The sequence below is a fragment of the Marmota monax genome, unplaced genomic scaffold, assembly GCF_021218885.2.
Source record: "Marmota monax isolate L192 unplaced genomic scaffold, Marmota_monax_Labrador192_F-V1.1 WCK01_AAM20220418_F8-fsc00090, whole genome shotgun sequence".
Lineage (NCBI taxonomy): Eukaryota > Metazoa > Chordata > Mammalia > Rodentia > Sciuridae > Marmota > Marmota monax.
Window position 1 is genome coordinate 1,659,821 of NW_026695219.1, and position 13,337 is coordinate 1,673,157.

A 13,337-nucleotide genomic window follows, 5' to 3' on the forward strand; every position below is an offset into this window, starting at 1 on the left:
CAACATAAAACATATAAAAGCCCAGACACTGATACTATAAGTAATACTGAGTCAATATTTCTCTCTAGTATGTGGAGAGAGAAAAATATTTAAGACAACTTTAGATCTAACAGATTTTCAAGATACTTGGTACAAAGTGATGGAAATGTTGACATCAAAAGCATAAAATGTGTGTTTAAAGTACATAGCCAATGCACAGAGTTGTATATAATTGAGATTAAGTTGTTATCTGCATAAAATAGCCTAAGATTTTTATATAAACTGTGGTAACCACAAAGCAAAAATCTATCTCAGAAGCACAAAATACAAATAGAAGAGAGCCTAAGCATGCCAGGTGCTGTGGGTCTAGTATGTCCCCAAGGGTTTACATGTCATTTGAATGGCAGCATCAGTCTAGGGTCTCTGTGTAATAACTGTCTTAGTCCCCTGACACCCACGACTCTGCCCCAGCAGGAAGGGAAGGTGAGTGGGCAGTATCACTCAGGGTTCACCCAGGGCTCCATGGTCTGACTGCCAGGGCTGGACTTCTGGACCCAGGAGTCACTGGTTCTGTGATTACCTTGGGCAAATCAATTAAACCCATGAAACCCCACTCAAGTCCTGACCAACAACAGGGTGTACTTTTCAGGATTGCCTGGGAGGGTTATAGAGAACAACAAGGGAAGCGCTTGATCTTTACTCAAGATGACTCTGCTCCATCACATCCCCTTGAGCAATGAGCCGCTGCCCATGGGATCCAGCACCCAGCCAGGATCAGGATGCCCCAAATTTGTAGTGAACTGCATAATAGTTCTTGTTTCCAATGGCAGTTCTGCTATGTAAAGTCACCTTTAACCCTAAGCTGGGGAATGTTGGGGTGCTGATCCTAGGTGCAGCAGGGCCAGGTGCCTGCCAGTCTCTGGTTGCACTTGCTTGCAGCCACCCACCAATATATCACCTTGTGGTATGTGTGCTTCTGTTTGAGACACCTTAACTGATACATGCTGCTAGTTGGTTAGCATGAAACAGGGCCAGCAGTGCCACAGCTTGTGCTGGAAGAGAGATTCTGTGATGTGTGTGTTCTCCATGAGGCCATCTCAGCCTTCCTTTGCTCAGGAATGCAAAAGCATTCAGCATGATGTGTGAAGGGTTTTTTTAAAAACAGGGCCCTGGGAAGGTGGAGAAAAATACACTTGTTTACAGTGCAAGAACAAAAAGGAAGACAGGGGTCTCATTCAGCCTCAGCTGGTGCATAGATATCAGGTGGCTCTATGCACGTGGGCACTTATTTGGGGGTTACAAGTAAGGTTTAGCAAGCAGTAAACTGCAAATACAGGACATGAATAACGAATATTGGCTACACCTAAGGTGGTAACTTCTGGAAAATGTTCACTGTTACCACTGCTCTCATCAAAAAGTCACTAAAGGACAGGGGCATTGCGAGACCTTCCTTTCATCTGGCAGTTCTGCAGGATGCCCCAGGGGAGCATGGGAAATAGGAATCCATCTCCAGGTTGCTCTACAACAACCATCCCCAACTTTCCTCCTATACTTTCTCTTTTCCTTCCCTTTCTTCCATACTTCTTGCCATTTACAAGGGTCTGGCTTGAATTATAACAGTGGCTACAAAGAACACGAGCCATCTCCCATCTCCTAGGAGCCATAGTGCTGGGTGCTGGGAAGATAAGAAGTCATGCCACTGCCAAGCTGCAGGAGACATGTGAACTTGTGGACATATTGCTGAGCCCAGGTGGAGATCCCCACATCATCCTGCTGACCTCCCTGTCCTGCTTGGCCAGGATACTCAGTCATATGGACATAAACTTGAGCCCTGGCCAGAGTTCAATTCTGGGGGTATTCCTCAACACAGATCCCACCTTGACAGATGTCCAGGGCCATCTGGGAAATTCTTTGATTTTCTCACAAATTTTCTTAAGCATCTACTTTTTCTCTGAGTGTAATTTCCTTGTTGGTTGTGTTCCTGGATGACATACTGCCTTTCTGGAGAGGATGAATTGAAAGCATCACTTAAATTGATATTTCAAAGAGTAGCATCCTAAGGTTTGAAGATGATAGAAGAGCAAAATCTTTGTTCCTGTGCACATCCCAACCTGGCCAGATAGAAGCAAGTGCAACATCACCAGAGTGTGTGCCCAGTGTAGGCCTGCCAGAACCAGAGTCTGAGGCAAGATGACTTCCTGCCAGGCCTGAGAAGAGACCTCTGCTTATTTCATTGCCTCTGCACCATAGTGAACTCCCTGTCATTAGCATGTCCCAACCTACCTGTAGGGTCACAATGGTCACATGTCAGAAAGGATGGATCTCCTGAAATGTGGAGTTGCAGTACTGAAAGGTAGAGAGAGACAGAGAGCCTTATTTTATGGAACTGGCTCACTAACTGTGGAAAGTAGCAAGTTTAATGTGATGTGCAGGGCAGATTGCAGGCTGGAGGCCCAGGGAAGCGCTGAGGTTGCAGCTTAATCTGGAAGCAGTCTGTGGGCAGGGGTTTCTTTTCCAGAGGGAAGCCCAGTATTATTTCTTAAGACCTTTCATTTGCTGAGGCCCACTCACATTATGGAAGGCAATCTGCTTGACTCTCCATCTGCAGACTTCAGTTTCAATCACATCTTTAAAATATCTTTGCAGCAACATCCAGGCTGACTGACAACATGGGCACCATAGTCTGTCCAAGTGAACATACAGGATTGACCATCACACACCCTGCCTTTCTCCAGGTATCTTCAAACCCATCACCCGTGGATCAGCCTGTGATTAAAACCCAGGCCTCAGAAAAAACACACACTCCCACTGTGCTTGGCATCAAGGTCTCCTGCTGGGTGGATGGTTGACCTGAGGAATGTGAAGTCTGTAGTTCCAAGAAGAGGAGAGTGGGTCAGTGACAGACTTCCTGGTCCACTCAAGGGCAGGTTCACTTGCAAGGTAGCCTGGTATCTGCTGCTTTAGGAAACTGTCAAGCAGGAACAAAAGATTGACACAATGACATTGAGTCAGAAAACAGGGTTGATCTGTGCCTCTGGGGCCCTTCTGAAGCCATTTGGGTAAGTCCTACACAGCAGCCTCCCCCCAATACAAGACTGGACCCCTAGCTACAGTGGTGCAGTTTCAGTCTTTCTGACTAACTTTTAACATGTTTTGTTCCTACTCATCTTTATGGATTTTCAAAGGCTCCACATTCCTCTGTGGTTCCTATTTGTTATCCCTGGATGAAGGCCTTTACAGATGGATTTCCACTTCTGTCATTACAAACTTCTGTCTTTGTACTTAGAAGTCTTCATAAAATCATGGGCACAAGTGGATTATTATTACCAAGTCCTGGTTCTTCTTGTTCTTCCCAAATTGAAAATTATAACATTCAATGGAGGTGGTATACCTCCTTTTTCCTCTTTCCTCCTCTTCCTCCTTCACTTTCACAGCCTCCTTTCTTTCCTTCCTTCCTGTTTTTTTCTTTCATGTTTTAGAAATTGTACTTTTCCTGGATTTTAAACTAGCATTTGGAGGATTATCTGTTAGCTAAAATTCTAACTATTCTTGACTTTCATTCTTTCTCTTTAAATAACTCCCAGGATCATTAGGTTGAGAAGATTGTAAATAGCAGAAATTCATTAAATGCTACAGAAATTATTTTTATTGTGAATTAATTTCTTTCTTCTGAACAGAGTAAAAGCCCAAGATTGTAGGCTGGGAAATGGCTTCAAAGCAGAGCAGTTAAGGATGTTCTACAAACCTCTGACCAGTGCCTCTAAATGCTTCTGGGAAGGTCCTCAAAACCAGGGAAGTCTGAGATACCATGACTTCCCAGAGGAGCCCACACAATATGACCACACCCCATAACATAGCATCCTACTTGGGATCTCCAGACAGAAGAAAGATGTTAGGTGCCACAGTCTGGCTGGGCATAATTCATGAGCCACTTATCAAGCAGAAATGAACTTTATTTTTAGAACACACACGCCACACCACACAAGCTCTTCAGGAACTTCCTCAGAGCCCAACTGCCACCACCAGCTTCCCACAAGCCTCTCTATCTTCCCCCACTCCTCCTGCTCTTGAGGCCGATTGGCTGGGTCACGTGGGCAGAGCCAAAAGAGTCCCCCAATGAGCAGCTCCATGGTCTGAAAGGGCAGGGAAACAGCCCAATGAGCATCACCACAGAGCAGCCAATCAGCTGGCAGCTGGAAGTTTGCTGGGGCCCCTGTGAGCCAATCATCAGCTGGCAGCTGGAAGTTTGCTGGGGCCCCTGTGAGCCAATCATCAGCTGGCAGCTGGAAGTTTGCTGGGGCCCCTGTGAGCCAATCAGCTGGAAGTTTGCTGGGGCCCCTTCGGCTGTGGCTCTCAAAATCTCCCCCTCTCTGTTTAAACAACAAGCATGTGGCTTAGGGACCGTGCCTGCCTTAGGTTGTCCAATACTACATATGATCCTTACCCGTCATCGGATGAGCTGACTTCAAGGCGTCAGCCTCCTATCTTAGGTTGGTAACCTTTGCAATTGGATCTTACCCATCATTGACTACCAGTCCAGCATACAGCCACACCTGTGGATAGGCCTTTGTACCAGCGGGGGGGGGGGGGGGGGTTCTTTGCCTCACCTCTGTTGGCCCCCAAATTTTAGCTGAATGACCATCACAAGAAGAAGGGAGGAGGATACACCAAGCCAATTGACAGCTCCTTTTGGAAAAATTGTACCACTGATGACACCATCAGCAAAAATATCCCAACACTACCACAAGTCACTGCACCAACAGATAGTTCACAATGCATAAAAGTGATACATAGTCCAGGCAAGTTCTGCAAGCAGTTCAGTGATAGCTATTGCAGAAGCTGTAGATTGGTTTTATCTTTGTCTTCACCGGCACTGGGATGAAGATAGGAATTCTGGCAATAATGGCTAAAGAAAAAATTATGTAACATTCCAGCAGGCACTAAAAGAATTTTCTGAACAATTTACATTATCCTGAATGAATTATTAAATATAATGAAAAGGAAAGGTGAAAGTAAACAAACAGATCTGTTAACCTCCTTTTTTGTTCACATATTAAAACAATCCTCTACAGCTGTTTACCCAATTTAAATTAAACCATTTAAATCACGTGAATAAGAAAAAAAATTGGATCCATTTTTTCATGAGCGCTCATCATATATGATATATGGACATACATACATACAAACATACAACACAAAACACAAGTGTGCACACATAATATAATACATACAACACATAACATAATAGTAAATGTCGCGTCCGGCCAAGGGAGCCGAGTCCGGCGAGGGACGGCGAGGTTAAAAGACACACAGGACACCAAGGTTCTTCATCCAGGAGTCAATAATCTTTATTGCTAACACACCTTTTTTTATACCCCAAGCAGCAGAAGTGGAAAACTACCCAAAAGCAGGAGGGAGGGGGGAGAAATTTAGTTTCAACATCTATTATTGTCAGGTACTGAAACCTCCCTTAACAATAAGTCCATCAGACCAGAAAAGGTCAAGGCATTCCCGTGGGATACATATGTCTCAGACGGATAAGCAGGAACAGAAAAACCGCAAGTTCGCCATGGCCTTGTGAGCTGGCCACACTGGCATGCAGAACAAACTAGTGGAGGTAGGGCTCCAGGGGCCAGGGTGGACATGCTGCCAACAAGTCCCCCTCTTTTGTTTTTTGCATGCCAGTGGGAATCAAGTAGCCCCTGTCTTAGGTCGTTCACAGCCCTTGCGATGCTTACCCGTCTCTGGGAAGGCCCCGATTCCCTGGCTTAGGTTGCACAGCAAGCGTGAAAGTTGCCCGTCACTGGGTACTACAAGATCAGCTCAAGGTGTTATGACCTATCAAGACATTATTGCGGTGAACGCTTAACCGTCTCCACCTACGGGACCCACGACCATCACCGCTGAATGGCAGATGTGATTGGACCGAGAGATTAGACAGCAAAGATCCTAGTACAGGAAAGCAAGAGGGAGAGGTATGCATAGAGAAAAGATATGGCAGGAGTTCTTCTTTTAAGGAGGACACTCATCTTCGGATCGGTCTGAAGTATATCTCAGAGGGGCGATCATCCATCTTCAAGCGTTGATAGTGAACCTGTATCAGCTTAGAGGCTAAGATATTAATTTGATCCTTAATGAATTGTACTATCTTATTTACAATGCAGGGTCCTATTGCCACTACTAGAAGGAGGCCTAACAATGGCCCCAATAAGGGAAGAAGATAAGGCAAAAATCCATTAAGTCTAGTCCAGAGAGGGTTCTCAAATAATTCCCTCCTCCTTTTTTCTAGGTCTTCTTGGAGTTGTTTAATTTTTGTGCGAACTATGTTAGACTTGTTAGCATAAAAACAGCACCTCTCCCCAAGGGCTAAACAAATTTCCCCTTGATTGGCAGTAAGCAAGTCTAAACCCCACCTGTTCTGAAGAACTACTTCTGCTAGGGAGTCTATCTGGTCTTGTAGGTCTTTAATGGTTCCTGACAGGGTTTGCACATCATCTATAAGCTGTTGAGATAGGCGGCGGTAAGAATGTATAGCCGTACCCAATCCCGCCGTGCCTGTACCCACAGCAGCGGTTATTCCAAGGCCAACAAGGAGTGGTAAGGCCTGCACAGCTCTCTTGTGTCTTCTAACTAAGATGTCTAGGCTAGGAATGGGTAGGGGTTCATCTCCTGAGATAATCGTGATATCAGGAAGTAGTAATGCCAGAACGCAACCACCAGTCCAATTTGCTGGGAGCCTGGGAAAAGCTAAATTTCCACCACACATAAAAACTGTACCATTAGGGGGACAAATGGGCGGAGTAGGTGAGGAGTAATTCTTTACTAATGAGCAGTTTCCAAAGGAAGAGATTCCAACATCAACATCATAGGTATTATTTTGTATCATGCCCAGAAGGCATGACATAAAACCACCTAGAGGCTGCACCTTAAAGGGCAGCCCAGATTGACATGTGTTGTCATCATCAATGGTATAATTGATGGGAACCACCAATGGCATGACTGCACCTGCCGTCATGCAGAGCCAGCAATCACCAGCAAGGGTAGGGTTGGAACTGTTAAGTAAAGAAAAGGTAGTTTCTAGGATATCTAATGTATTGGCATCTAAATCAGGAAACTGGGATTTGGGCAATATCAAGGGGTGGTATGTAGGCTTAGGGATCTCCGGCTTTAAAAGCTTAATCACCTGAAGGTGTTTGATAGCATCAGTGGGTCCCCCCTCCATCAGAGACTCCGATGGGGGCCTGCATGGGCCAGCAGGAAGGTTTACCCACAAAGCCCTCACATCCCGCCTCCGTTAACCAAGTCGTGATGCCTTCCCCTCCCCGGTCACCAAGAAAAGGAATATAATTATAAGTGGTCCCCCATTCTCCACGGGTGTTAGTTAGGATGGCCTCAAAATACTGTTTTCCTTGATTATTAACACAAATTGAGGCCGATGTATAACAGGAGATGTGCATTGCTGGGGTGTAATGACAAGTGGCGGGACAGCTTCCAAGAGTCTCGGTCGGATTAGGGACAACAAGTCTGGGCTTATTAACACATACCCATTTTGGTTGCTTAAATCCTCCGATGTTTTCATTGAGTTTAGCTGCCATATAGGCTACTTTAGTCCCACAATCAATGCTCTGGATATAACCAGAGGGGGCCGAGTGCAGGGGCCCTCCCTTACACTCACAAGGGGCTCCAAAAAGATATTCATGAATATTCCCAGGTGGGGGGTCAAGCCCTCCTTCAACAAACCTGTCCAGAAGGAATGCCACAAGCGGGGTCCAGCTCATGAAGTGTGTCTCGGCACTCACTTGAAGGGGTGAGAACAACAGTGGCAGGATCAGCCATCTTGGGAACTTCATTTTGTCTTGAATTTTCATTCACCGGTCTGGTGCAGCGCTCCGGGATCCAAATGGGCTTCTCAGTTCCTGGGGGAAAAACACATACAGCTCCCCTCACTCTAGCTAAGAGTGGAGCCGGGGGTTGCCACTTTCCAGTGGATAAATCTTTCCACCTTATTTGAGCATCTTGTACAGTGGGAGGGGAAAAGTGGCGTTGTGCAGCCGTGCGCCCTCCAGTGTCAGTGAGTAAAAAATTTAAAGTAAATAAGGTTATGCTTAGAAGTGCTTGTGGTCCCTGACAATTCCGGTATATCTCCCCCTCTTTTGTTTTTTGTAAATAAGTTTTTAAATGTTGATGGGCTCGTTCCACGATAGCTTGTCCCTGTGGATTATAAGGGATTCCAGGCTTATGATTAATTTCCCATTGGGTGTAAAACCGTTGAACCGCCTGGCTTACATATGTGGGACCATTATCGGTTTTGAGGCATCGTGGGGTGCCCATGGAGGAAAAGGCTTTTAGAAGATGACTGATTACGTCCTTAGCCTTCTCTCCAGTATGTAAGGTGGCAAAAATGAAGCCAGAATATGTGTCAGTGGAAACATGTATAAAGGAGAGCTTACCAAAGCTAGGGAAGTGTGTAACATCAGTTTGCCAGACATCATTAGGTTGTAGTCCTCTTGGATTAACCCCAAGGGAAGGAGAATGAATAAATGGTGCACAGGTTGGACATAATGAGACAATCTGTAAAGCTTGGTCTCGTGAACATCCTGTGTGGAAGCGTAAAGACTGTGCATTTAAATGAAATTTGTTATGGAATTGTAAGGCCTTATCATATTCGGTCGTCACACAGGAAAGGCCAACAGCATGAGTAGCAGCGTCTGCTTTTGCGTTGCCCTCTGACAAAGGTCCAGGGAGCCCTGAATGGCTTCGGATGTGGCCGATGTATAGAGGATCTCGTCTAGCCCAAATGAGAAGCTGAACTACCTGTAGTTGTTCTGTGATGGTGGATTGCTTTCCAATATATGATGCTGTTTCTATGACTAGAGCCAGATTGGCTACATACAAGCTGTCAGTATATACATTAAGAGGAATAGAACTATAGACTTTGAGAGCTATGATTAAAGCTTCAACTTCCGCCTTTTGGGCCGACTGACCTGACACAGGTTGTCGGAGAATTTGAGATCCATCAAAAACGACGGCAAATCCATTTTTGGCCCCATCTGTATATACAGTTTGGGCCTTTGGAATAGGTTCCCTTTTCATAATCTTTGGGAAGATAATGGGACACCTTTTAAAGCCCTCCAAAAGTCTATGTTTAGGGAAGTGATTATCAATCTGGCCCTTGAAGCTGCACAGGAAAAGACACCAAAGGTCATGTTCTTGTTGTAACTTGTGTATCATATCTTGAGTGTAAGGTTAAATAAGTATGTCAAAGGTTTTTCCAAACAATGCATCACCCAAATATTTAGCCTTCCAAATTAAGTTAATAACTAGCTCATAAAAGGGAGTCAGTACCCAGGGGTTAGAAGCCGGCAAGTGGACCCAATAAATGGGACCCGTTTGCCAGAACACTCCTGTGGGAGTAATTTTAGAAGGTAGAACTATAAATGACAAGGGCAGAGAATAATCTATCTGCGTAATCTGCATGTCCTGCAGAGCCTCTTCTATTAGCCTCAGTGCTCATAAGGCTTCTGGTGTAGGTACTCTATACGACGTAGGAGAAGGATCTCCTCGCAAGAGGTCATACAGGGGTTTGAGCTCTCCAGTTGGAATATGAAAGGACGGGCGCAGCCACTGTATTTCTCCGAGGAATGTCTGCCACTGATGTAAAGTTTTGAGCTGATTTATCTGGAACTGGGGTCTCTGGGGAAAGATTCCTATGTTATTAATGATGTATCCCAAATAATTGTAAGGGTGTTGAAACTGCACCTTTTCGGGTGCTATGACCAGCCCTGCCCCTTTTAGAAGGGATTGGAGGACTTCATAAGATTGAAGAAGCCTTTCTTTCTTGGGCCCTGCCAGTAAGATGTCATCCATATAATGAATGAGGTAGAGCTGTGGGAACTGCTGTCGAAAGGGTCGCAAAACCTCAGCTACAAAATATTGGCACATTGTAGGACTATTAGTCATCCCTTGAGGTAGGACGGTCCATTCATACCGTTGGTAAGGTTCCCTAAAGTTTGTGGAAGGCAAGGAGAAAGCAAAACGCTTTTGGTCTCGTGGGTCTAAGGGGATAGAGAAGAAACAATCTTTTAAATCTATGACAATAAGATGCCAATCCTTTGGGATCGCAGTAGGAAAGGGTAGCCCTGGTTGTAAGGGTCCCATGGGTTGCATAGTTTTATTAATAGCCCGTAGGTCCTGAAGAAGTCTCCACTTCCCAGACCCCTTTTGTATAACAAAAATAGGGGTATTCCAAGGGGAGGTAGAGGGCACCACGTGTCCTAACTCAAGCTGGTCTTGAACTAATAGGGAAGCGGCCTGTAATTTGTCCTTAGTTAGGGGCCACTGTTCTACCCACACAGGGTCATCTGATAACCAAGTAATGGACAGTGGAGGTGGCCGCACTTCAGTGGCCCCTAGGATAAATTTCCCAGTCCTCTCCGGTCTCTTCCCCTCTGGGTAACCTGTTCTGCTGGATCCACGGGTGATATTCTGCCCTCATGTCTCTTTCCTAGTCTCCTTCCAGGGATCCATCCCATGTCTAGCATTGCATCATTAACAAAGTCATTATTTTTTTTCAAAGTCTGGGTAGTGAGAATAGCCCCCATTTGATGAAGTAAGTCCGTCCCCCAAAGATTCGTGGGGAGTCCAGTCACCACATAAGGCTGGAAATGGCCACTATGTCCTTCACCATCTCTCCATTTTAAAAAGGAGGCACTTCTTTTTGGTCGGGTCTGTCCTATCCCCTGTAATATGGCCGAGGGACTCTGGAGGGGCCAGGCAGGTGGCCATTGTTTTTCAGAAATGACAGAGACATCTGCCCCCGTATCTAGTATTCCCTTGAAAGCCTTCTCCTGTATCTCAATGGTCAGGTTGGGACGCAAATCCAAATGAGCTACCCAAAAGGCCTGGGGAGTTCCAGTGGAGCCAAAGCTGCCGTCGCCCTGGGACCCACGGAGGGTGTGCCCAGGAATGGAAACTAAGGGTAGCAGCAGCAATTGAGCTATACGCTCCCCGGGGGGAAGAATAACAATTCCTTGGGTAGCTTTTACTACTATTTTTATTTCTCCCTGATAATCAGCATCAACAACCCCCGTAAGAATCTTCAAGCCCCACTGAGTTGCGCTACCTCGTCCCAACACTAGTCCCACCGTCCTCTCTGGCAGGGGTCCAAAAACCCCAGTAGGCAGCGTCTGAGGTCCCATTTGGGGAGTTAATACCGCTCGGGAGGTGGAACTGAGGTCCAGTCCTGCGCTTCCTGGTATTCCCCTGGGGAGTTCCCAGATAGAAAGGGGTTGGTCAGTGGGAGGCGGCGGAGATGCCCACTCCCTGGGGCACTGTTCTGTCCCTGCACTGCCACGTACACTTTGGCTTCCGGGGCCCGGGGCGGGCCCCTGCTCCCGTTTCCCGACGGTATTGGGTTACCCTGGATGTCAAATTTTGACCTGCACTCACTGCTCCAATGATTTCCTTTATGACATTGAGGACAAAGTCCAGGCATCCCTCTGCCAGCACCGTTGCTCCTTTCCGGGCAGTTTCTCCTTATATGTCCCTCTTTCCCACACTTAAAACACCCCTTAGAGCGGGTTCCCCTGTTATCAGATTTTTGCATTCCAGTCTTAAGGGCAGCAGCCAAAACCTGACCAGTAATATGAGGCCCATCTATATCTTTGCATGCTCGAATCATGTCATCTATACTTTTGGCCCGGGAGGACTTAATAGCATTTTGGCAGTAAGTGTTAGCGTTTTCATATGCCAGTTGTCTAATAAGTGGCATAGCCTGTTCCAGATTAGGGAATATTTTTCCAGCAGCCTGCATTAGGTGGGCTATAAAGTCCGAATAAGGTTCAGAGGGTCCTTGAGAGATCTTGGAAATTTTTGCTTCAGTCTTAGAAACGGGCAGGGCTTTCCAGGCATGAACTGCAGCTGAGGCTATTTGAGCATAAACACCTGGGTCGTAATTAATTTGTTGGCCTATGGTGGCATACTGCCCAGTTCCTGTCAACATTTCGGCATTTCGCCGTTGATGGCCCGCATTCAGGTTAATCTGAGCCACCTCGCGGCACCTTTCATGATATTCACTTTTCCACAATAAGAAAGCCCCTCCAGATAACACAGCCCTGCAAAGTTGCTGCCAATCATTGGGTATTAGTTGACTGGCTGAGAAAGACTCGAAGAGGGTCAATGTGAAAGGGGCATGAGGTCCATAATTAATGACCGCCTCCTTAAGCTGTTTTATGTCCTTGAAGGCTAGGGGGACATGGGCTCTGGCCGGCTGTCCATCAGCATCGGCGTTTTCAATCATTGGAAAAACCTGAGCCGCTCTAGAACCCCAGTGGACCCCCGCCCGTCTAGTAGGGGCGTCCTCATTCCAATCAGGATTATAGGGAGGAGGTGCGGCAATTGAGGGGGCCCTAGGCACCCTCACATTTGCCCTTTTAAGGCGATGTTCTAGTTCCTCTATCTCCCTTTCTAATCCCTCCTCTTCCTCAGAGAGAGAACTGAGATCCTCAGGATCCTTTTTGGGCTTAGAAATCTGGAGGCGTTTCCTACCCTCCGAGCCCGAGTCCTCAAGGGGACCCTCATCCTTTAAGGATTCTGCCATTTGCTCCTCCTGCACCTGATTAAGGGCCTGTTCACATTCAGCAAGCTGATCCTTGATCTTTACTTTATCTGTTAATAAAGCATCCCTTTACCAACCTCCATAAGGAAAAGGTGGCAACTGGGACACTGTCCGAGCCCCGGTCCCTCAATAATTTCTGAAGGTCATGCCTCACCAGGTCCCAGTCACTATTATTAAGAAATCCTCCTGTCAGAAACCAAGGACAAGCCTGGGCAATAATTTCAATGAATTCGGTTGCAGTCTTAGTTTTTATTCCTGTTCCTTGTGTATTTAACAGCTCTTTTAGTTCGTTGGCCAGACGAACCTTCGCTGTTGAGTTACCCATGGTACTTACCCTGTCTCTTTAAAATATCTTTAAACCAATCCTCCCCCTTCTTTCTTAGAAGGTGAGCCCCGTCCGCTTACCCCTGCTTTCCGGATCTCGGTGGGAACCTCCAATTTCCGCTTCCGGCCAAGGGAGCCGAGTCCGGCGAGGGACGGCGAGGTTAAAAGACACACAGGACACCAAGGTTCTTCATCCAGGAGTCAATAATCTTTATTGCTGACACACCTTTTTTATACCCCAAGCAGCAGAAGTGGAAAACTACCCAAAAGCAGGAGGGAGGGGGGAGAAATTTAGTTTCAACATCTATTATTGTCAGGTACTGAAACCTCCCTTAACAATAAGTCCATCAGACCAGAAAAGGTCAAGGCATTCCCGTGGGATACATATGTCTCAGACGGATAAGCAGGAACAGAAAAA